We start from the raw sequence: 25,662 nt of genomic DNA on the forward strand, positions 1-25,662 counted from the left end.
TAAAATCAAATTGTCTACAGCTGCTGATTCAATATACAGTGCTGCAGTAACTGTTGAGGCATGTACTGTATATATATAAAAACAAATGGCAAAATATACTGCCTGTTTTTCAAACCTCGAAAAAGGGATTGTATTTTTAGATTTAAAAAAATTGGAGTGCTGAATAATTAGCTTTCTTGACCAAAAAATTGCACTTATGCCAAAAACCCATCTCAAGTATCTATTAAGCTAGATTGGAAATCAATTAAATTAGACAGCATTACATCTTGCAACACACACTATTAGAATGGAGTGGTCATTAAATACATTATTCTGCTACTTATCCATGGTGTTTAAACAACGTTACGATTGAAGTGCAGCAAAGTAAGATCAGCTACTTTAATTACTCTTCTACCACATTTCACAGCCCATGCCAAACTATTACCAGCTTCTGAGAGGAGAGCTGGGCCCAGCCAATCCTGCAAGTGCAGCAGCTGCAATTCCAGGCAATTATCCAGATCTGCACACGACAGACTAATGAATACCTTCAGATACCTCGATGCCATATGTTGTGAGCAGCTCCTGTCTTTCTTAAGGTGACTGTTTCTCCAATTCAATCGCAGCCAAGGAGACTGAAGAGACAGAAATGACTGCTGAGGAAAGACTGTATGTCATGATGGTGTTCTCCTTTGCAGTTTCTGATCTGATTGAGAAGGGCCTGACTCCTAACACACAAACAGCATTCGTCATGTCCAGATGTCAGCCTGAGCTTGTTCTGAACTAAATTAAAAACAAATAACAGCTTCACAGACTGCAGACACTGACATTAGAACAATAACATTAAGAATATGACTGGGGCAGCAGCTTTTTTTTAATGAGAAATAGTTGAAGCTTATTAAGTGGGTATTTTAATTAATGAACAGTTTATAGACCAATCAGAAGATAGTACATATAGTGAGGTTTGGATTATAATTGAATTTGAGATCCTCATTTATATACAGCTACTAAATGGCTGGTGAAAATATTTTGGCCAATGCAAACAGTGAGGACAGAATGTTATCCTACAGTATGCCAAGGAACTGAATCTACCCCCTCACGTGAAATCATTTGAAAAATGTGCCACCATTAGCAGTGTTTTTAACCCTTACTCTGACAATAGTAAGAAATGTATATTCTGGGGTCTATTTGAAAAGAAAACCCAAACATACCTAGATACACATTTAAAGTGTAATGCAAACCAACATTGAGAAATTATACTGTTTAAAAAAAGTAACTCTCAGTGTCTAATGAAAAGATGTTTTGGGGATTGTAAGGGTGGAGAAAAGTTAACCCACTGGTGTATCTATGATGCTATTAAGGATGTTAAAAAAAAAAAAAGCAAGGTTCATATGTAGGAGGCTGTGTGGTCCAGTGGTTAAAGACAGGGTCTTGTAACCATGAGGTCCCCGGTTCAAATCCCACCTCAGCCACTGACTCATTGTGTGACCCTGAGCAAGCCACTTAACCTCTTTGTGCTCCGTCTTTCGGGTGAGACGTAATTGTAAGTGACTCTGCAGCTGATGCATAGTTCACACACCCTAGTCTCTGTAAGTCGCCTTGGATAAAGGCGTCTGCTAAATAAACAAATAATAATAATATCCTACAGAAAAAACAACACCTCTTTAAAGGGCTGCAGTTTTACTTAAGGATTCACAGTAATTACTGAGGAACATACTTGATTTACTGAAAGCCCTCTGTGGGAACTAATCTGCAGCCGAGCGAAAGGATTGCCCATTTGTGAAATTTCATGCAAGGCCAGTTCAGATTACAGAAAATTCTGTTTTTTTACTTTTATACTGTGGCTATTATAGCACCTCTGGGTATTCAATTAAAAGTGTCTATTATAATGTTAATTCAGATGTGGGATTATAATTAAAAGTGCTTATTATAATGTTAATTCAGATGTGGGATTATGTTCCCTGTTGGGAAATGAAAAAAAAAAAAAAAGATCACATGTAAAATCCACACAATTGAATCCATGAGCGTCTTATATAATGTAAAATAGCATTGAAAATAATTGGTCTAGTTAGATTTGTTCTTGTATCTTACATTTCCTGTTTTTTCTTTATGGTTGTATGGACCATGACATCTAATACCGTATACCCTGACCTACACAATACAATTTATTGTATGTTTTACCCCAATCAGAGCACCTGTTTATTCTGTATTTTATGGTATCCCTTAATAGATAATCCTAAAATGTATGCCGATTATTTTAACGAGCAAGCTGTCTCACAAGTGCGGCGGTTCCTCAAAAGGTATCAGCTTGTATTTGTTTTACTCCACAGCTGGTCCCACTACAGTATAATTGTATGAACCAGCCTACTGTATGTTTAACGTATTCACAAAACAGAAGGAACAGCCACTCATCTGTTTCACCTCCGAGCTGTATTTGTGTAACAGATATCTTATCTCCTGGCACAAACTAAATCAGAAAATATCTGTGACACTTTTAATGCCATCCTGCATCGCACGCTCTTTTCCACTAAACCATGCGGTGCAGGCTGACATGACCATTCGGGTGCAGATAGTGCAGGATGGGAAAATAATTACTATCTGTTCACAGCCTCAGGTACAATAATGGAAGAGTAAGCCTACGGACCTTCATCCTTACACCGTCAAAACAAAACTCCTTGTAACTGTTAATGAAGACAAATGTGTGCAATCGTTTCAAGTGATAACAACCACAATCTGTGTACAGAAGAAAGACCCTCTCTTGCTCTTCTCTCTCTCTCTCTCTCTCTCTCTCTCTCTCTCTCTCTCTCTCTCTCTCTCTCTCTCTCTCTAGCAAAATTCATGATAAACAATGTAATTTGATTACACTAATTTGCTTTAAAATGATGTGTTTAACAAGAGGTAGGTAATTAAACTCAATGTACCTTAACTTCTGCAAATTTAACGTCAGTATAAATTAAAACTGCCACAGCAAATCTGAAACTCCATGCAATAATAATTCAAGAGCTGCATCTTTGTGAATAGGGCCATTGGGCCGACCCTTCTGAAACAGCTGGGGTCTCCTACGGGGATAAGGATTGAAACAAGCGCAGAACCCCTTTGGTCTGGTTCATTTTAAAACATCGCTCTCTTAATTATATTTCGTCTCAGTTTACACATGGTACCCCTCTCCCTCGTGTACTAAATGCGTTACAAACAATAAATCTGTAAAACATAATGTTCCATAACTTGTTACTGTCCATTATTGGCAGAACAGCTGGCATTGTGTAAGAAAACTATGCAAATTCATACGCAATGGTCTGTGGTTAGAAAGTTTAGCAAAATGCATTCTGACAAGCATTTAATGAATTAAAATACATGCTTAACATGCTATTTCTGACACAATTTGTTCTATTGAAAATGCCCATCCAAAGAAACCTCACCTCACCATATTACAGTAAAATATGCAATTGGGGCAGCAGTGTGGAGTAGTGGTTAGGGCTCTGGACTCCTGACCAGAGGGTCGTGGATTCAATCCCCGGTGAGGGACACTGCTGTTGTACCCTTGAGCAAGGTACTTTACCTAGATTGCTCCAGTAAAAACCCAACTGTTTAAATGAGTAATTGTATGTAAAAATAATGTAAATAATAATAAAAAATGGGTACAAAAAAATAAACAAACAGGAGGAAAATTAAACCTTAACCGACCCTATTCTGAGAGATGAGTTATTTAAAGAACTGAAGGATTGCATGCATTCTTAATAGACAGGTGGCACAGTGGTCAAATAGACCAGCTGCTGAGGGGTCATTTGCTCTGCTCTTTTCATTATACTGTATGTTTTTAACACAGGCAATGTCAGCTTGAGGCATACATTTCAGAATTATCCAAAAAGCAATTTCGTTCTCATTTGCCTCTGCCTCGGAAACAAAGTGTTTTTACAAAAAATAGAATGTGCTGACTATACAGTCCATACACACATGACTTCATTGAACTGAATCATTATAATATGCTATATATGTTCTTTAAGTGACTATACTGTAGTATTTTGCTTTGCAATGTGGTTAACAGTTTTTAATATTTATTTTACTATACTGTAAATATATAATATAGTACAGCAAAATATACTTTTAACTTTCCTTAAACTCTACCATTTTAGCAGAGCGCCGCCTCTTTTAAAATACTGTACAATGACACCCATCTCAGGCTACGACACGTTTCTTGTAAGCTCTCATAAAAAAGCAGGTAAATCATACATTTGATCAGATTACAAAGGAAGGGTTGTTTTGTTTCTGTTGTAAACATAGCCATTTAAAACTCAAGTTGCAATTAGATGATCTCCTTTAATTACAGATGTGGGATGGATGTCACTAACTCTATTATTAATAAGACAGCTACATTTGTTGTTTAAGGACAGTGTAACACTACCACTAGGCATACTGATAAGTCAGCACTCCGATTAATAAGGAAAGCTTTATGGATTGCGTGTAAAGAAGACAGTGTTGTAAAAATTGAGTTTCGTTTCTATTTTTCTTTTTTTTATATCACAATAAGAATCGTTTTTACAGAATGAAAGACATGTGGTGGTGGACTGCTGTACAGCATGTCTCCTGGATCATGATGCTGACAGACAGGGGACCAAACTCGTCATGAAGCTACCATGTAGGTGCTATACAGACATATAGTGTGAGGAACATTTACTATGTTAGGAAAAAATACATACAAATAAATCAATAAATCAATCAATAAATCAATCAATAAACAAAGGTTGTTATTCTGCTGAACCTGTTTTCCCAGTCCCCCCGGTGCCCCAGATCTCCCCGTCTGACTGGGTTTGATGAGACCGTGGGCAGTACCTGTCTTCTCTGTAACAGACGTTGTGGGGTTCTGCAGCAGATATAGCACATCTCTATGTCACCTTTCCCTATAACCCAGGGGAGTTACAATATATCAAGCATCCAGGCTTTCCCACCAGAGACCACAGAGCAATAAAACACAAACAGCGAGAGGTTTACAGCTGTGCAGCCAGCAAAGAAAACTCCCAGGGGGCGGCGCTCAATTGGCTGAGCGTCGTCCGGGGGGAGGGAGGGTTAGGTCGGCCAGGGTGTCCTCGGCTCACCGCGCACCAGCAACCCCTGTAGTCTGGCCGGGCGCCTGCGGGCTTGCCTGTAAGCTGCCCGAGAGCTGTGTTGTCCTCCGACGTTGTAACTCTGAGGCGGCTGCACGGTGAGTCTGCAGAGTGTAAAAAAGCGGGTGGCTGACGGCACACGCTTCGGAGGACAGCGTGTGTTCATCTTCGCCCCTCCCGAGTCAGCGCAGGGGTGGCAGCGGTGAGCTGAGCCTAAAAATAATTGGGCATTTCAAATTGGGGAGAAAATAATAAAAACTAATTGGCAACGACTAAATTTATAAAAAAAAAAAAAAAAAAAAAAAAAGTAGCTGTATCAGTTTTTTTCACCAAGGACAGTACCATATGGCAACAATAACGAGAATTCACTAGCCTGGAAAAAATATACCTGTAGGGACTCTAGCGTGAGGACAAATACTTTTAAAAAATATACCTGTAAGGACTCTAGTAGGACAAATACCTTTAAAAAATATACCTGTAGGGACTCTAGTAGGACAAATACCTTTAAATAATATACCTGCAGGGACTCTAGCATGAGGACAAATACCTTTGAAAAATATACCTGTAGGGACTCTAGTAGGACAAATACCTTTAAATAATATACCTGCAGGGACTCTAGTAGGACAAATACCTTTAAATAATATACCTGCAGGGACTCTAGCATGAGGACAAATACCTTTGAAAAATATACCTGCAGGGACTCTAGTAGGACAAATACCTTTAAAAAATATACCTGTGCGGACTCTAGCGTGAGGACAAATACAAAGAATACACTGTGCAGAGCATTATCTACAGAGGGAAGGTTCAGCTGCAGAGAGTCCAGGCATCAGTTTAAACCTCTCCAAGAGCTGCCAGTAAACACAGACGTTTATGCACAGGGCCCCATGTTTATTGCTGCTGATTTATTTATCTGTTGTATAGATTCATGGAAATCGTGTGACTCCACATGTTTGACCCATAGCAGTGGAGAGGAAATGCAGATTAATGATTCACTCACTGAAGAAGGCTCTGTGGGAACATCCGTTTCAAGGAGCATTTCTAGACTCAACACATCTACACATTATTCATTTTGTATTACATGTATTTGTAATATGTATGTGTAGATGCTGCACTCCTGGTGGAACTCATCTTGTAATTTATTTATTAGAATAAAGGCTGCCACGTGGGGAAATTGTGGCTGTACCTACATCAAATCTAAATGTTTGTAGATGTTTCCATGGTTACCATCAAAATGCAACCCAGGTCCTACTTTTTTGTTATTATTGATAACATTGGTGTTGTTGGTATTTCATTATACTTATTTTATTACAGCTGTGTTAGTGTACTTATCAATCCGAATCTTCATCACCCTGTTCGGATCAATGCAGCCACTGGTTATAGCCCTCTCTGCTCTTTGGTTTTCACATAGAACTCATGCAGAAAGATTTTTTAAATTAAGGGGATTTTTATTTGAGATCACACCTAGCCAGACTGTTCCTATACATTATTAAACAGAAAAGCAGATGTGTTGGCTGAGTTTAAAGCAGGCTCTCCAATGGACTGGCTTGCCCAGCCTGTCCCAGTCCTTTAAATGTTAAAATAATAAAAGTGAAACAAGATGCACTCATTTCATACACATTAGGGTCCTAGAGGGAGGAGATTGTCGAAGAGGTGCACACACAGGAAGATAGCCACAGGAGTTTTGGCAGCATCAAAGGAAAGTTATAGTGTGCACGGATGAATTGGAAAAATTGATGAATTGGAAAAATATTCTGTAGAAAGACATCTCATTGCTGGACTTTTTTTTTCCTAGCTCAGGTTTAGTCAGGTTCCTGCCACAACCCATTTTTTGTAATGTCTAAGCGAAGGGACTGTGAGATGGAACAAGCTAAGGGCAGTTGGGGAATGTAAGTCAAGGTGATTTTTCGTGAGACATTACAGTTGTGGTGAGGATGTGTGTTTGTAACTTTCTTTTTAAGGTACAGCTGTGGCCAAAAGTTTTGCCTAGAATTTGAGTATTGGTGCATACTATTCTTCTTTTATTTAACAGCATGTAATCAAAGAAACTACAAAATGATATTGCACTAGTCTGCTGGAAGCCATAATAGTAGTGAAGTATTTCATGTTAGATTTCAAAATGTCACATTTTTCAGTTTTTGTCAGTTTTTCGTTAAGTATATGGAAAAAGAGAAAACGTAACATTATTCAGCAGGTTTCGTTCGACTTTATGAAGCAAAATTAGTTAATTCTATAGGGTAATGCAACATGTTTGGCCATAGCTGTATGTTTAAAAGAAGGAAAAAAACTGTCTAAGTAGGTTTCAATTTAGTCCAGGGTTTGCAGCAAGTCAGTAAAGTTATTATTTAGTTATTATTTATTATTTGGCAGACATCTTTATCCAAGGCAACTTAAGTGTTTTACAATACAATATACTACATATACACAACATTACACAGTGTAACACTAAATTTAGTTCCATTATGAAGTTACAGAAATATTAAGTACAGGCTGGTGTAGTATTATTTTGGAACAGAAATGGATACGGTTGATATGAACTATGGCACTCTGGAAATTGCATACAGTAAGCACAGCAACAAAAACAATTAGAAACCCGGCCTGCATTGGATAGACAGCTGATTACAAATGCCATGTTCATATATATCCAGGGCTCTACAGAGCAGTGATGACTGGAGCAGTGTGCTCTAATGATTACAACAAATCAGCTGAGGTGCAGAGGAACTGCTGGCCAGCTCACTGAGCGACACTGACCCTGAACTCCTGTAGTACTGTACCTTAGTCCAACCTAGTCATTCACGCTAATCAGGATAAATAATTGTACTGTGACAGGTTTATCTTAAGAACAACACTGTCATCTTCTGTCTCAGTCTGATCCACCTTTCTTAGCTCAACCTCATATTCACGCCATTTCCCTGCATCACTTAACCTTCAGTCCTAAGAACAACACTGTCATCTTCTGCCTCAGTCTGATCCACCTTTCTTAGCTCAACCTCATATTCATGCCATTTCCCTGCTTCACTTAACCTTCAGTCCTAAGAGCAACACGTCAGCTTCTGTCTCAGTCTGATCCGCCTTTCTTAGCTCAACCTCATATTCCTGCCATTTCCCTGCTTCACTTAACCTTCAGTCCTAAGAGCAACACGTCAGCTTCTGTCTCAGTCTGATCCGCCTTTCTTAGCTCAACCTCATATTCCTGCCATTTCCCTGCTTCACTTAACCTTCAGATGTCCCACTTTCTTCTCCTGAAGACAGCCTACCAGCTAAAAGGTTGATGTTGACCTTTTACCTCCCTTACCTGCAAACATTGTATTACCTTTCATTGGCAGCTGCTGCTGTGGTGCTCTACTTACCCACTGTTTTGAAAACAGACAAGCAGCTTCTGAATCCCTTCACTACAAACTGAGAATACTGTGCTTTTAATAACAACACTAAGGTACCATTCCCAAAGCTTGTTATTAAACCAAACCTTTTATCTGGTTAAAATGAAGAGCATTAGCATGGTAACGATAATTAACATGTTTTTCTGCCTGTTAAAAAGTGTAGCAGACAGGTTTTTCCAAAGAGACATATGCATTCCGTTCAGTAACAGCAAATAGAAACCCTCCTTGCCACTGTATTTTGGAATCGCCAATGTTTGTAACGGAGGGATGGTTTTCAAAAGGCTTCGATTAGCTAAATGGTGACATTCTGTTGATGAGGATTTTATTTTCAGCACAGAAGGGCTTTGTTTCTTTGCTCTACCATCAAGTCTGGAATACTTTTTAAATAATGGTATTATTATTTCAGGTAGAATTGAGGTGGTGGCATACTGTAGCATCAGAGCATGCTCTCCTCCAGGGCTCGTTTCTTTAACTTCCTCTTCATGCTGTTAAAGCTTTAACTATTAACAGTCATGCACACGGGTCTACATAATACAGAAATGAAAAAAGATTTGTTTAAGAACCATTTACCTTAAAAAGCCCCCAAGGCTGCATTATTTCTAATCATTACATGAACTCAAATAAAACTCCCTGGAAATTCCCTGAAATGTGGTGCCTCAGATAGTTTGCAATAAAATGTGGTTGAGCTCAGTAGCAACAGTATTACAAATACATATCTCAGCTGTTAATTAGCTACCATTCTCCTCCTGTGGAATGCTGATTCAGGCACTCGTTCTGGTTTCCAGTTATGGAAATATATTTTATCATCACATGTTAGATGCTTTCCAAAGAAAAGGTAATGGAATAAACACCCAGTTCCTTTTCTCAAGCTTTCAAAAGAAAATGGGTAGGAAAAGAAAGAACATACAGTCAGCTAGAGGCAGTAGATGCAAGTCTTACTATGATTTAGGCAAACATTATATAGCCACCTGCTTGTTACTTTATTGCGAGTACAATAATAGTGTCTTTAACTCTTTTTTCAGTAGATTTTGTTTTAAGTAACACATGGGACAAAGCTTTTTCCACTTATAAGAACATAAGAACATAAGAAAGTTTACAAAAGATGTTGTCTTTCCTGTGGTGTGCTGTATTGTTGTTGTTTGTATTCCAGTGGGAAGTCCTTGTCTCTCACTGTATTATTTCAATGGTCTATAATCAAAGTCACGTCACCTTTTTATAGATGGCATTCAGTCCTACATTGATTGTTTTACAGGGTTGAACATGGAGATAACAAATCTCATTAACAGCACAGCCTGTTGGCAGACAGAGTAGCTACAGTGTACAGTGTTATTGAACATATAAACAATTGCAGTTGGTAAAGAAGACTAATACTGTATCAGGCAGTATGATGTGTAACACTTTCAATGACACATTTTAACCAATTATACTCACACTGTAAGCAAGCCAATTGAAATACACATTTTTTAAGTGACAATTAAATAATTCAAAATACAAAACCATTGAAATGTTTATAGTGTAAAAAATGACCATACATCTTGACATCTGAGCCACAGGGACGTGATTAACCCCAAAGAAAAACATTTTTTATGAATGCGCTGCCTTGACCTACCTAAGAATGACATTCTGGCAGACACTGCACTCTGACACCTGACTCTATTTAGAAACACCAATATTATAAGCAATACTAGCATACAAAGATTATAGCGTTATCCCTCTTTGAAGCTGCAGCAGTGTTTGTGTCCATACAGTAGTGCAGTGAATTGCATTGATGGCCCTTTGTCTGAACTGCACACTCTCCCCCTATCGCTACCATAACACTAGTGGATGTTGAACAATATCTATCAAAATGCCTTTAGACAGTATTGACCTTCAGCATGAACAGTCCTTTATTATTATGGGTTTTTTTTCAGGAAAACTGACAAAAACTATTGCTGAGCTAGTGTTGGCTTCAATATACAAGCTCCTCCAGAGAGGCATAATGTCTGGTATTTGCCTGGAACGGATTCGATATTTCCAATGTATTGTTCGACAGGAATTTCTATAAATAATATTTACATTTCACTGCTAAGTCCCGATAGGTAACAAGTTGCCCTCCTGTAATTTACACTTACTTAACTCACTTGGACAATACAAAAAGGGTTTTAACGTAACGGTTGTTATATATGTATCCTTTCCAACACAGGCTGCAGATACAGGTAGTGGACAAAAAAATGGAAACACCAACGTAAAGTCACTTAATAGGGCGTTGGGCCACTATGGTATCCCGCTCTGTGGCGTTCTCGGCGGACCATTTTTGATGAAACTGGCTGCTCGCACCCCAGGTTGAAATTTGCAGTCAATTGATCTGCAGTTGCTCGCCTGTTTTGCCTTGCACTTTGAATTAATGCACGGATATCATGATCCTGGAGTATGCGCTTCCGCCCACTGTTGCCCTTTGCTGATGATGTCTTTCCCTCGGAGTTCCATGCCGACATCACCTTAGACACTGTTGCTCGTGAAACATCAGCAAGTTGAGCTGTCTTGGTCACTAAAGCTTCTGCCAAATGCACCCCAACAATCACCCCTTTTTCAAAGTCACTGAGGTCTCCTCTTGCAGACATGCCTGGCAAACAGGACTCAATACTGCAACTGTACTGCTTGCCCCTACACAGGTAGTCAGGCACTGTGCAGAACTAAACTCTACTGACACGGGTGTGTGTAGAGTGAATACAACATTGTGCTGGGAAATGGAAGGGAAACCTTGGGCTTGAGGCCCCCTTTGACATGCCTTGTGTCTAACATGTTCTGAACAGTTTATCAGTGTCATTCTCACATTTCAGTCTCAACTGCACCAGCTCCCAGTGATCAATTATTCTGTGGCGAGAGAGAGAGAGAGAGAGAGAGAGAGAGAGAGAGAGAGAGAGAGAGAGAGAGAGAGAGAGAGAGCCTTCTCTGTGCCTTTAGTAGAAAGCAGTCTCAGTCGTGTTATTTCAAAGAGCACACTGTCTCTAATAATTATGCTGGTTGCCTCCTGTGTCACTGATTTAAAAGCAGCCTTCGTAAAGAAAGCAGAAAATGATTTATTTCAGGCACTCCTGGGAATGTCATTATTTTAAACCCTGCAGCACTATAAACTACACGGTGGTTTTATACGTGGAGTGACATTGGCTCCAGATTCCTGCTGTGCCCAAAGAACACTATTAAGTCTGTTTTGGGAAATTCTGAAAATTGGTTTCGAGAGGAGGACAGTTGGAAAGGGGGTTCAATAATTGACTAACTTCTGCAATTTACCAAGCTGAGTAAATGTATACTTTGCGTCATGTTTTCCCTGTAAATGTACTATACTCACAGCTAGTGGTTACACAGAGTGAATGTAGGATTTTGAGTACATTTAAATCACCTATCGATTTTTCAAGTTTGTTAAGAGAATCACAAAATTTTATGAACAAATGAACATCATCACATTCTGGATCATTGATCACTTGCACACTGCAAACCACTTTGCCACAGTGTATACACATGCAGACAACTATAACTTCCTTGAAAGTAAATCATTCTGTATTGAATAACCACCTTGTACAGTAAGTAGTACACGTTGCATTCAATATTGTAGTAATTCATTTGGGTGAATCATAGCTTGACTTTTAGAAACATGTTATACTGCTCTATCCTCACCGTTCAAGCACCGATTTTATTCTTTAGATAAATCAATCCTACTCATTATTTCATTATTATTTCAACATAAAAAAACACCCACAAATTAATAAAGGGTATAGTCACATTTTAGGTAGATTTTAAGTAGCAGTCCAAAATACTCAATGTCAAGTTCCACTCTGAATAACTTACCTAGGTTTTCTACCTCTCAAAAAACATCAAATAAGCAGGTAACTAACTTGGCCCTTCTTGCGTTCAATTCATTCACATCCGTCCTCATGCCTTTATGTTGCAATGATCAACAATAAAATGAATTCAATTCAAACATCTATGTTGTGCGGGTTTGTTCTAAACATACCATTGATTAATCAAGTCCTTCTTTTTTATGGCAGTGGAGAGATGATAGATTCAGGCACCAGCAGATGTCAGCTGGTCTAGACATTAGATCACCAACCACATGTCTTCCACAGAAAAGCACCATTCCAATGGGTTTGTGGTGAGACACATGTCTGGATAATGTTTTACACATGCTACACAGCCATAGCTTACTATTTTAATAAGCACTCAATGATGCAAGAAAGTAATAATATCCTTCCACAGGAAACTCACTACAGTACTAATAGCCTCCAATCAGCATTCCTAAAAATGTAGTTTGTGAAACGAAACAGCAAAGCTTAAAGAAAATAACCAAGATGTTAAAACCTCCACTTCTCTCCTGGTATTAGTGCTGGCAAAATTATCACTGGCCCCCCTTTTCTTCTGTTAAAAATCTTTTGGGTCTCTGTTCTACAACCCTGTAGAATGTCACGCTTCTTCCTGATACAGTGCTTCTCGTGCTGTAGCTCAGTCTCAGTGCAATGGACTAGCAGCAATCAGAACAAGCACACTGCCACACAGAAAGAGATCAGCCTGCAAGATTTTCACAAGCATTTCACAAACGGGTATATTCTGAATTAAATTATATAAACAGGCAAAGAACCAAGAGGTCTGCAACAGAAGAGGGGTCAGTGACAATGCTGATAATCCTAACAACAGATGAAAAGATGGAATTGAAAAGCTTGGGTAGCACTCTTTCAAACAGCCCGTGCAGTACCTGCACATCACCAAGCTTTTTTTACAGCGACGGCTTTAGCTGAATCTTCTCTCTTTCTAATGTATCTGCAAGATTAAGTGCAGAAGTGACCGTCTTACGCCGTAATAGCAGTCGTAAATCAAAACACATTTAGCTCAGTACAACGATGGGTAAAATCTATCTATCAAATATAAAGTTACCAAAATAGCTCTGTGATGTGAATTTGGAATCTATTCATACATGGGTTTTTCTTGTCATCTGCCATTTTAAAGTAGTCAGAAACCCTAATGAGCCATGCTAAGAAGAAAGTCTGGAAAGAATTGATTAATCCTGCTAATCCACACTTTTATTGGTTTCCTTGGGGAAACTATGATCTGTCTATACTAGTATGGAATTGTGTGTGCTTTTATCTGTTTAAGCAGATTTGGTTTTTACCATTTCACATCCCATTTGGCAGTAGTTGATTACAGTGTGTAATTATTGCATTACATTTAAATGCATTTGGAAAATATATCATCAGAGCCGACACTAACGGTAGGCTTGATTTCCTAAGAAAAGCTGGGATGCAAGATCACATAAACTCAACAGACATGCAAGCACACCCCTCCATCGGTTTGCAGAAGAAAACTCAACCTTCTTTAAATGTTCACATCTTAGGGGGCTGAAGCACGGCTAAAAGGATAATAAAAGTGATACTAAGCAAAGTGATTTTGCAAAATACACTGAAGAGGTTTAGTCTCTTATAGTCTTAAAATTCTGCCCAAGCATTATGAAGTCAGGGGTGATTACACTATGCTTCATTATGCTCAAGCTTCCTTATCTTCTGTAGGCCTGTCCATACATGTCACAGTTTTTCACATAATGTGGGTGTATGTGTACTATAGGCTGCCTGTCTGTCAGTCGGACCATCGGTCTGTTTGTCACACTTACATTTTGACATGTATTAATAGTGATCTCCTATGCTCTTATGGTGAAACTTGTTAAGGTATTCTTGAGCACAGGTTATTAATAAACTGAGCATCAAAAGAAACATATCACTTATATTTGAGCATCAAAAGAAACATATCACTTATATTTGGATAAAATTCACTAGATGTGATTGAAAAATGACAGGTGCAGTGACTTTTTATTATGCTGATTAACAATTGACATCACGAAGAAGCTGCAAAATGATCTGTCGATCTTGGGCAGGTGTTGTGACTCTTGGTCTCCCAGTTCATTGCCTGTCATTGACAGAGTGTGTCTGGTTATACCGTCTCGCCAGGTTTGAAATTGCTGGCTGTGAGCACCCAAGACGACGAGTCACAGCACGCTGCCCTAGTCTAGCCTCCAACATGCCGATTGCACGAAGGTGCTGCTCTCTTGACAGACATGGCATATTGTTTAATATTTTCTTTATTGTTTTTATTCAAGCTTGCAATTCAACAGCTGAAATCACACCATATCCAATGTCCAATCAATTGTCTCACTAATGAGGTGATTAAGTGCATATGCTTCAGTCATAGTCACTCAAGTGTGTCATGGTCAAGGATGAATGATCGAGTGATTAAAAAGAAACCAAAAACAGTTTGTCAGTGTCCATCATTTATATATACCTTTTTTTTTTTTAAATAAATGTGTTAATAAATAGTGATAAGTTTGTTTTGATGCTCGGTAGAGTATAAGAATTTAATTTTACATTTACAGAAATGCGTGTGTATGTCACTGACATGATTGTTTTTTTTTTTTTTTTAACTGATTGGTTTGTTTTGAACTAATCTTCATTAATTTATCAATGTCATCACTGAGGATCTTTCTATGACAGGAAGGAAAATTGATTCAGGAAAATCTGTTTTTCTCTTCAGATGTGGCAGGTTCACAAATGTCTGCTGTACAGTAGTAGTGTGCATGTATAAACACAATATTATTATTTATTTCTTAGCAGACGCCCTTATCCAGGGCGACTTACAATTGTTACAAGATTTCACATTATACAGATATCACATTATTTTTACATACAATTACCCATTTATACAGTTGGGTTTTTACTGGAGCAATCTAGGTAAAGTACCTTGCTCAAGGGTACAACAGCAGTGTCCCCCACCTGGGATTGAACCCACAACCCTCCGGTCAGGAGTCCAGAGCCCTAACCACTACTCCACACTGCTGCTCTACAATTTAAAGACAAGAGGGGTTTGTAAAAGCACATTTAATTATTTATTTATTTATGTGCCAGTTTAGAGAATAATTGGATAACTGCTGTGTCTTCACTAACTAAGTAGCTCTGGTGGAGTGTCCCGCCCATATGTATTTATTTATTATTATTTATATTATTGTTTGCGGCCCGGATAACAGCGCCGCGTATTTCTTATTGTTTTTATATTTTTGTTTGCGACGCAGATAAAAGCACCGCGTATTTGTTATTTATATTTTAAAAACCTCGTGAGGATGTGTGGCTGATTATTTAACTAGCTGACAGTCACGCATCCTTACCAAACACGTGCAGACTGTGGCCGAGGGGTAATAAGATAATTAACAGCTAGTTAACCCCTCGGCCAGAGAATAAGAACCTGCAGCTGTCTGTGCTGCGGGGGTTGAGTGTTCAGAGGAGAGTACGGGAGGACAGAGAGAGCGAGGAGAAAAAAAAACTAGATTTAAAAACGACTGCTAACGCGTATTTGTTTATTCGTTTGGCCCTCGTGCCTTTTTGTTTTTGTTGTTTTGGTCAAATTGTTTGTTTTGTTTATTAATAAATACGCTGACCGCAGTAGCGTTCAGCTTCACCCGCCCATCCATTGTTTTGGTTCAGTTACTTCCTGGTCCGTGACGTCACCACACCTCACCACTGCAAGCCATCCTGCCACAGTAGCTAAAAAAAAGATGCTGGTGTTTGTGATTAATCAAGTAATGGAAGGTGGAATCTGCCCTTTGCCTCTTTGAGGCAGTAAACATAATGCAGCCATGTTGCACGCATTGGCACAATCAATGATCCACCTTGTGCAGAGATAAATCATTGTATAAAGAAACTGCTAAAGGCTGAACCAAAAAAAAAGATGCAAGGATTTCAGATAATAAAAGACTGCTTCAATTTTACAACTGGAATATGGAGTTCAATTACTGCTAGTGTAAAAATAATAATTTCCAAGCCAGGACATTTTTTCTTTATTGTTATAAAATATAAAGTACTATTGTTAAAACAACTGTATATAGTGTGTGTGTGTGTGTGTGTGTTTATGTAAGGTTGGCAGGGATGGGGTTAAATCTATCCCTGCCAACAATCAGAGGTGTGGCCATTCCCCAATTAGGGAATTGGTGTGAACTGGGAATTGGCCACATGTATAAAATGAGCCAAAAATCCTTTGTTTGTTGGAGGAGTTTGTGCTGCGCTTCAAATGGGAGTGGGAGTGGGAGTGGGAGTGGGAGTGGGAGTGGGAGTGGGAGTGGTCCCGGTCCCTGATTCTTGCTGGTAACATCCTGGGCCGTGATGATATCCTGTCACAGGAATATACTGCATGTTTTTCAGTAAGCGTGCTGCGTGCCAGTTTGTTTAGGGTAGTTGATTAGTCTTTTGTTAGACCTTTTATTTTGGCCCTCGTGCCCTGTTTACTTTTGTGTTACTTGTACTTTAAACTGCAGCTTCTGTCTCTGAGTCTCTAATTCCTGCTGGTAACATCCTGGGCCGTGACGATATCCTGTCACAGGGATATACTGCATGTTTTCAATAAGCTTTTCAGACCACGCTGCTGGTAAAACCGTGGGCCTGGCATTTGTTTTGGATTTCGTTTTTTCTTTGGGAGAGGGGGGGTTTCAGGCTGTCATGTATTTTAGACTTGGAGCTCTGGTATTAGAAGTTGGACAGCTCTGAGACTCAATGCAGCTGGTTTTACTAAGAAAAAACAGAGACTCGTTACCAGTCTTGGCCATCATCCAAACTAAATAAAGTAGGATGACTTTTTGTTTGACTTTTGGGTTATTTTTCTGCTCAAGCCTCTCAGAGGAAAGCATCTGTAATCCTTTACCTACAGCTATGGCCAAAGGTTTTGCATCCCCTATAGAACTGACAAATTGTATTTTATAAAGTCCAATGAAACCTGCTGGATAATGTCATGTTAACATATTGAATTACACACCGTGTTGTAGTTTTCCACATACTAAACGTAAAACTGACAAAAAATATCATACTGTTCCGTGCACAAGGGCTTTCTGCCACAACAGTCCGAGTGGGTCAGCTTGACACTGGGCTCTCATTTTCGCTGGAGAATAATGTCAAGTCCTACAATTCCAACTATACCTACTGGCTTTTGTTTAGTTGTGTTTTTTTCAAAATTTGAAATGAAAATGTTTTTTGTATGTTAAATTAGAATGATCAGGTCATTTCAGACACATGAAAGCAATGGAATTCTATACATTCAAATTGTCATGGCAAATACTGTATCCCCAGAGTCTGGTCCTGTTATTTTCTGACGTGCCTCTAGAGGCACAGCTGCACTTGCAGCAATACTGTGGTCTTAGCATCTCAGCCACTTCTCTATTAGTTCAGGGTGCTTAACCATTAGCTTAGCCAACAGGATAATTCACTTCTTAAATTCTGTTCCAATATTGATAAAGGGTTATATCACCAGCATTTTAACCAGTGATGCCAACCTTATTAAGTATTACCAAACATAATGGTAACACAACTGAAATGTGCTTCATTTTTATTTGCATCTAAGAACATAACATTTCCACACATTGTATATGCATGACCATCTCATATCCCTTCAAATGCAAAAAAAACCTATATTCTCTGTAATTGGCATGCACCGCACAGGTGAGTTCATAAGAAGGTACTAGATATTCCACTGCTTTCCACCGAAAAGGCAAGCATTAAGCCTTTGTTACAGTAGCAAGCACTTTATAGGCAGATCCAACCCAATGGAAAAGGCCAGCCAAGTTCTGTACCCCTGTGACACGGATATGCAAATGTGGAATATTCATGTACTACAATGCCAGCACTTGCTCACAAAAAAATAGATGGATTTTTTTCAATAACAGGAGTAAGCAAGTCTGTTACCCACCTTTAGGTATGTCAGAGTTAAAACAGGTCAAGTGTATTTTACACTGATTTTACTGTAAACACATGTTCCACAATCTTCAGATGACATTATTAATTATTATGAATTAGTCATTTAGCAGACGCTGTTATCCAAAGCGACTTACAGAGACTAGCGGGTGAACTATGCATCACAACTGCTGCTGCAGAGTCACTTACAATAGGACCTCGGTTTTACATCTCGTCAGTATTTGAAAGAGATTGAAGCTTGGTAAATACATTAAACAGTTCATATGTTATCCATCACTGTCAGGATAGTCCACTTCCTGTTTTGTACATTATTAAAGTCATGTTTTCCAGTGAGCTGTGTTCCTGCAGTCTGGCTGGGTTTATCTGCCATCTCCCTCGTGACATGTGTGGGATCGTTACCTGTAGGCTGACCTTTCTGGAAGTGTTTCTGCAGGGTTTTTTCTCATTCCAGATCGTCACCATTTTAAAGATCATGAAAGGCATGCTTAGGTTTAAAATCTTCTCACGTCGTTTCATCTTATGAACTGGAATATGACAATAAACTATGAATGATCACATTCACTTTAATCTCTTTAAAGATCCAGTATCATAGTTTAACCTTCATAGTGTTGCACATGCATTGTTTTTCAATTAGAAACAATATGTTTCTGTGCTGTGCTTTCCCATTCTCTCGTTTTGTTTTCACAAGGCTGCATGAATCAGGATTTACCTGCAGCCTTGTTATTATAATGTTGTAGCCATAACAACAATAATTACAAAAAAATGCTGTTCTGTTTTATTTCTTGTTGACACAATATACACAAATATATTTTCAGGGATGGTTTTCAGAGTTGGTTGACATTTAATTCATTCAAACATCTTTTCTATTGTTACAGTAACATAAAAATGAATGAATGAAGAAATAGCCTAAACAAAATGCTGGAATGGCAGTTCAGAATGACCAGGCTTCTGGTTAGGAACAGGGCGCAAGGCAAGACAAGATAGACCTAAAAGCAAGATAAAAAATCCCTGGGTCACTGACAAAATCCAGGACAATGTGGTGCCTATTTGCCCCTGTTAATATTTGATGCATTTCTGTCTCTTAAGAGCTTTAGTCAACATGTAAATTCAGCCCTCTTCCAGACTCCCTGTCACATTACAAAGTATTGCAATGTCTTCTACAGGCTCTTTTCTGTTGCTTCACTGCAAACAGCTGTTTATGGGTGGAGCTTTCTTAAGTGGTTTGCAAATCTAACAAACCTGAGATCAATTTGTTGCTGCTATTTATTTCCTCTCAGGTATTTTAGCAGTTATTTTTACCATGAATATTTCTCATGCTTTACCCGCCTACCTACCACATACTGTAAATAATAATGCCTTTCAAGAGCCAGACTGCCACACACATCACACCCCTAGAGTAAGAATGCTATTGTCCTATTACCCCCTTGTGACTGGGGGGTGCAGCAGAGAGTCAGGAGCCACAAAAATGGAGTTTAAACACCGGGTAGGGTGCTTAAAGATCCTCAGCCTGCTTATTCATATATACAAAAAGCATTATAAAATAACCACATAAAATACACAGTCCCATATACAAGTTATTACTCAGCAATGCAAATCCACTTAATAGTGCAGGGCCTTGTAACCCCATCACACACCCAGAACCAGATAACCATACAGTACACAGTATACCATACTGCATCACAGTCCCAGAGCCAGTGCTGCTTCACACACACAAATATACGTACTGTGTAAGTGTCAGAATGCAAGTGCAGTATGTCACTGGGTTATATATCTGCTCACTAAATTATGGGTTTTTCAGCCGTTTTGGAAAAGCTCTTATCATTTTTTTTTACCTTTGTTTCAGAAAAAGCCAACAGTAATTGTTTCTTCCTTTGAAAACAAATGTTCTGTTCTTCCCGGATGCTATTTCTCTCTGTCCCGCTGCTTCAGGCGATAAACTGCATCTTCCAAAAACCATCAGCGCTTCAGATAATCTGCTGGGATGCAATGTTCTGCTTCTTCTGATCTGCTGGAGGCAGAAGCCGAACTGGTTTTCAATGATTCTGTTCAATAATTGCACTCATTTGTGTACTGACATCCAGTGCATCGTTTGCATGCTGAGGTATTTATGCTTATTTTTAAATTATGGACCAATGATTGCCTACCTAGCATTTCATTTCCAGGAGCAGTTCTGCGTCTGCCCAGTTTGACATCTTGATGGTCAGGAGACATATCCGAGGTCAGTGAATTAGTGGCTGAACTGAGATTCTAACCCCAAGTATGCATGTTGCAGTATGTGCATGTTCCACAATATGCAACACAGTATACATCATCAGCTGGCTAGACATGTGTTTCAAAGCTTTAACACAGTTCAGAGGTTTAAAACCATAAAGTCACTAAAAGGCCAAGATATTTTTTACCACATCGAGACTTATCTGCTGTTATTTGTATTACACTTGGGCAAGATTCTCAGGAGATTTTTACGCGAAATGTGACCAGATGATCTCGAATTGGTTAATTTACACCTAATTTGATATTCACAGTAGGTCATTTGAACTACAGTAATTGTACTGCGAAAAGGAGCCAATTTGTCACACATTTATTTTTGTACTTTTTACCCAGATATTCATGCTTTTTCAAACAACCTAACAAACGGACCAAATGCATGTTACTAAAGTGTGCTCATTCACCCACAAACCCGTCATAAACATCTCTAAACTAGAAGGATGTTTGTCTCACATGTCAAATCACACCAATGCACACTTGCAAATGATTATACTCACAGATCTGTGTGGGGTCTGGGGTTTGGGGCTTACCAGATTGGTAAAAACATTTGTATTGGTGCCTGATTCATTCCATTGTGAGGCTGAATATACATTTTCACATTAATCCAACAAGGCACTCATACAGGTAGTGGGCAAAAAAATGGAAACACCTGGGTAAATGAGGGACACCAAGTATATTGAAAGCAAGGGCTTCCACAAAGGTGTGGCTCATGCGTTAATTAAGCAAATAACATCCCAGCATGCTTAGGGTCATGTATAAAATTGCTGGACAGGCCTGGTTGCCTATATTTATGGCTAGCATGGCTGCAAGAGGAGACTTCAGTGACTTTGAAAGAGGGGTGATTGTTGGGGCGCGTTTGGCAGGAGCTTCAGTGACCAAGACAGCTCAACTTGCTGATGTTTCACGAGCAACGGTGTCTAAGGTGATGTCGGCATGGAACTCCGAGGGAAAGACATCATCAGCAAAGGGCAACAATGGGCGGAAGCGCATACTCCAGGATCATGATATCCGTGCATTAATTCGAAGTGCAAGGCAAAACAGGCGAGCAACTGCAAATCAACTGACTGCAAATTTCAACCTGGGGCGCGAGCAGCCAGTTTCCTCAAAAACAGTCCGCCGAGAACTCCACAGAGCGGGATACTATAGTGGCCCAACGCCCTATTTAGTGACTTTACATTGGTGTTTCCATTTTTTGTCCACTACCTTTACGTTAAAGCCTCACAAGCTGCCATAGAAACAAACAAAATTCAAGCATCCAAACAAAGTAACCCCAGAACCACAGTCAGTGTGAGTGCTTATTCTCTTGAGATACTGTGAACCATTGAAGGTAGGTGTTTGAGGGTATTGGTTGTGCTTATTCTCTGAGATACTGTGAGCCATTGAAAGTAGGTGTTTGAGGGTATTGGTTGGTCTTCATCACCAGTGTGTTACCATCCAACACTACTGGGGGTTATTTTAAGGACTCATGTTGTGTAATTCTGCAGTGATAGTGTCTAGATCAATTGCTTGTGGCTTTGTAAAGTTTCTTCAAGTGCATTTCTGCTTGTTTTTCACTACATTGACATCAGTCACGGTTATCTTCAAAGTGCTCTTATTTTCCAGCTTGTCAACAAACATTTGAATGTTGTAAACCGTGTGTTTAGGTTATTATGCTTCCGTCTCAGTCTGGCTTGTTTTGACAGATGTTTGTTTTTGATTGCTGCTAGAATGGAAAAGAAGAATCTTTAATGTTTGGATAAAACCAAACATTAAAGATTTGCCAGCTTAATTATTGTTATTCTTCAACAACTGATAAAACAATCAATAAACCTTCATCTAATATTGACTCCAAAAAATAGAATAGCAATCTACTCTTTATGATTCTTTTTTAGCTTTTTTAGATTTGTGGATTCTGAAGTCTTAGCTAAAGCAGCATACATATATATTTTTTTTAATTTGCAGAAGTTGCTCTATATATAGAATTATATATTGGCTGCAGTGAATTGTGAGAAAATATTTAATCGAGGGGTTCTGTGACATCATAAACCACGAGAGCCGTCTCTTTTCATAATGTTAAATTACAATAACAAGTGTTGAATTCAGAAGAGTATTGTAGAAATCTTTTAAAAGACAACACCTAAGAGGTCTACAGGGAAGCCAAGGCACATAGCTCAAGGAAATGCAGCTCTTTATTAGGCAGCAGTCCCGAGCACTACTCTCTGACCAGAGCCTCTCTGGGGAAGCACCATATAGTATTCAACCCCCTTTCAGTTCACAGGAAGCAGTGTTACCTCTGCGTAATGAATGTTCCATACCTTAGTATTTCATGTATTGATTCCCAAGGCCTGCTTGCATTGCATTGCCTGTGTCTATCTATTCCCATTTATCTGAAGGTAGGCGGCAGATGGCCTGAGCTGCAGGATGTCTGTTTCACGTCCCAGTCACAGCCATCTCATAAGGTCCAGTGGGACTGCTGTTCAAAGCATGATAATGCACATTATTGTCCAATTTTAAAATAAGAATGACTACAGTTTTCTATAGTAGCGGTTAAAACCATATAGTTTACTACAGTATAATGCTACTGTTCTTATAGTATACTAGTACATGGTAGTGTTTCAGACACTTATAGAATACTATAGGAGTGAGAGAATCTGAAAAATACTTTCTATTTGCACAAGTTTACCCTATAGGCCTAATTTATTTTAATGATCTGTATAAATGTTTCGGTTAAGCGTTTTTATATTTAAAACATCTGTTAACAGCTGCAAGGCCCCGCCCTTCAGATAAGGCCAGGAATATTCAATGCTCCAATGATGAGTCTTCAGCTGATGTAAAAATGTAATAAACCTCTGCTCTCAAAGTCTGTTTGCTGAGGCAGTGCTTTTAACTGTGTAACAACAGGATCGGAATACAAAATCAGAATCACAATAAAAACTATAACTGAAGCAGAAGCTTCTGTTAGGAATAAAAGCTTGCATATCTCACTATTTCTCAATGGCACAGAACACTTCCATAGATAACTTTTGCCAAGACATTTGGAGCATGTCAGTGTTTCTACTTTCCCTCCGACAAGCATTGGAAAAGTATTGCACCTTAATGGTTAAGTGTTGTGTACTATTACTTGTGTACATTTTCTTTTTCAAACATTTTCAGACTGCACTTCAGTCACGTCAGTATTTCTGCAATACTGTAGTAGTAATTGCGGTCAGGAGTTCTATTCTTCCTCCAGAGTCCAACAGGAACAGCCAGAATAAATAAATAAATAAAAGTTAACTGACAAAGTACGGAATTAACAGCCAAAATGAAATCCAATTCCAATTGCAAGATTAAATGAAAAAGTATACATGAAATGCAAAAATTCAGAAGAATTGGTTTTGCTCCCTCCCTTTTTGAAAGAAAAACAAAAATGAACAGAAAAATGTGCTGCCTTTTCCAAAATATGTACTGATACAAAGGATACCCTCTCTAGAGCAAAAACACAGAGGCAGGCGGCAGCAATATACAGATCAACAATTTGAGCAGAAAGAAATGTGTGAGGCTGATTGAAATCTATATCACCCTTACAAACCAGCATCAAGAGCTTCCTTTAACTGACTTGTGCTGTTGCAGGACTGGATCTACGTTATATACCCAACTAACAAAAAGACAGGGCGCTTCGTCCTTCTGTTCAGATGCTCCAGTGCCACTCAAATATTAAAAGATGCCAAATCACATTCTGTGCTGAACATCACAATGAAACGTGTTATCGGTTACAGCTGTACAATAAAGAAAACACATTAAAGTTAAAGAAGAGAGCTGCGACTGAAGGCAATATCCCCATCCGTGATAATCTTAACAGTGGAAGGAACAGCACACAACCTTATCTTTCTTCTGTGCCACAAAATTCATCATTCATGTGGAGTGAAGAAAACAAGGTGAAAGCGAGTGTAGATTGCAATCAACGATACCATCATCTTCTAGCGTCTGAACAATAATGATCTTCAATCATAATCAAGCTTTGACGACCTTCTTGGAAAATGAAACACTCATTATGTTACTGACAATACAATTTGCAAAAACAGGATTAAGAAAATGTTTTCCGCTGCGCCCAAGCATGTTGAATCCCCCCCCCCCCCCCCCCCCGACCTAAGAAGAATAAGAGTGGGCTTGAAATACTAGAAACTATTTGTCTTCAGTGCGTTATCACTGAACCACAGGTGCACTGCAATAAAGGGCTGATAATGGAAGAGATTTCTTCCCATATTCCTATCTGCTTCAGCTGGGGGAAAGCATTGTTTTATAGAGAACAATGAAAGTAACATAACAGTGGCAAGTGGTCTTTAAGCATGCTTCACAGTACTTATTCAACGGAGGTACCAATGGGATCTTATTACACAGCTGTTCCATAACCTCAGTTTCCTGAGCAAAAATGCATTGGATGCTGTCCACAACATTCAAACATAATGATGAAAGCTATGCGGGGTTAGAAACTCTTAAACAGGAAAAGATTTTGGAGGATATTATATATATATATATATATATATATATATATACAGATGTGCTCAAATTTGTTGGTACCCCTCCACAAAAAACAAAGAATGCACAATTTTCTCTGAAATAACTTGAAACTGACAAAAGTAATTGGCATCCACCATTGTTTATTCCATATTTAATAGAAATCAGACTTTGCTTTTGATTTTTTATTCAACATAATATTGTAAATAATAAAACAAATGAAAATGGCATGGACAAAAATGATGGGACCGCTCACCTAATATTTTGTTGCACAACCTTTAGAGGCAATCACTGCAATCAAACGTTTTCTGTAGCTCTCAATGAGACTTCTGCACCTGTTAACAGGTAGTTTGGCCCACTCTTCCTGAGCAAACTGCTCCAGCTTTCTCAGGTTTGATGGGTGCCTTCTCCAGACTGCAAGTTTCAGCTCTTTCCATAGATGTTCGATAGGATTCAGATCAGGACTCATAGAAGGCCTGTGACGGGGGACTGCCCCGTCTTTATGAACGTGGTTGGGACTGGCAGGGAGGGGGTTAAAATTCCTCCCTGCCAGGAAAACATGTGAGAATGTGGCTGGAGCCCTAATTGAATAAGCAGCAATTATTGATTAATTGGGCTCCAGCCACAGGGGATAAAAGCCAGGGGAGAGGCCCTGGCTAGGGGGAGAGTTCTGGAAGGAGAAGAAGCAAGTGTTTTTCTGTGTGTGCTGGTTTTGTTCATGTG

At 39.0% G+C, this 25,662-nt stretch overlaps 1 protein-coding gene across 2 annotated transcripts in view; it reads right to left on the reverse strand.

Moving 5' to 3' along the window:
• LOC117405955 (ecto-NOX disulfide-thiol exchanger 1) overlaps nt 1–25,662 on the reverse strand; it is a 71,756-nt gene that overhangs the window by 41,121 nt on the left and 4,973 nt on the right. The gene's annotated exons all lie outside the window — the stretch shown is intronic.

Source organism: Acipenser ruthenus, chromosome 9 (assembly GCF_902713425.1).
Source record: "Acipenser ruthenus chromosome 9, fAciRut3.2 maternal haplotype, whole genome shotgun sequence".
NCBI lineage: Eukaryota > Metazoa > Chordata > Actinopteri > Acipenseriformes > Acipenseridae > Acipenser > Acipenser ruthenus.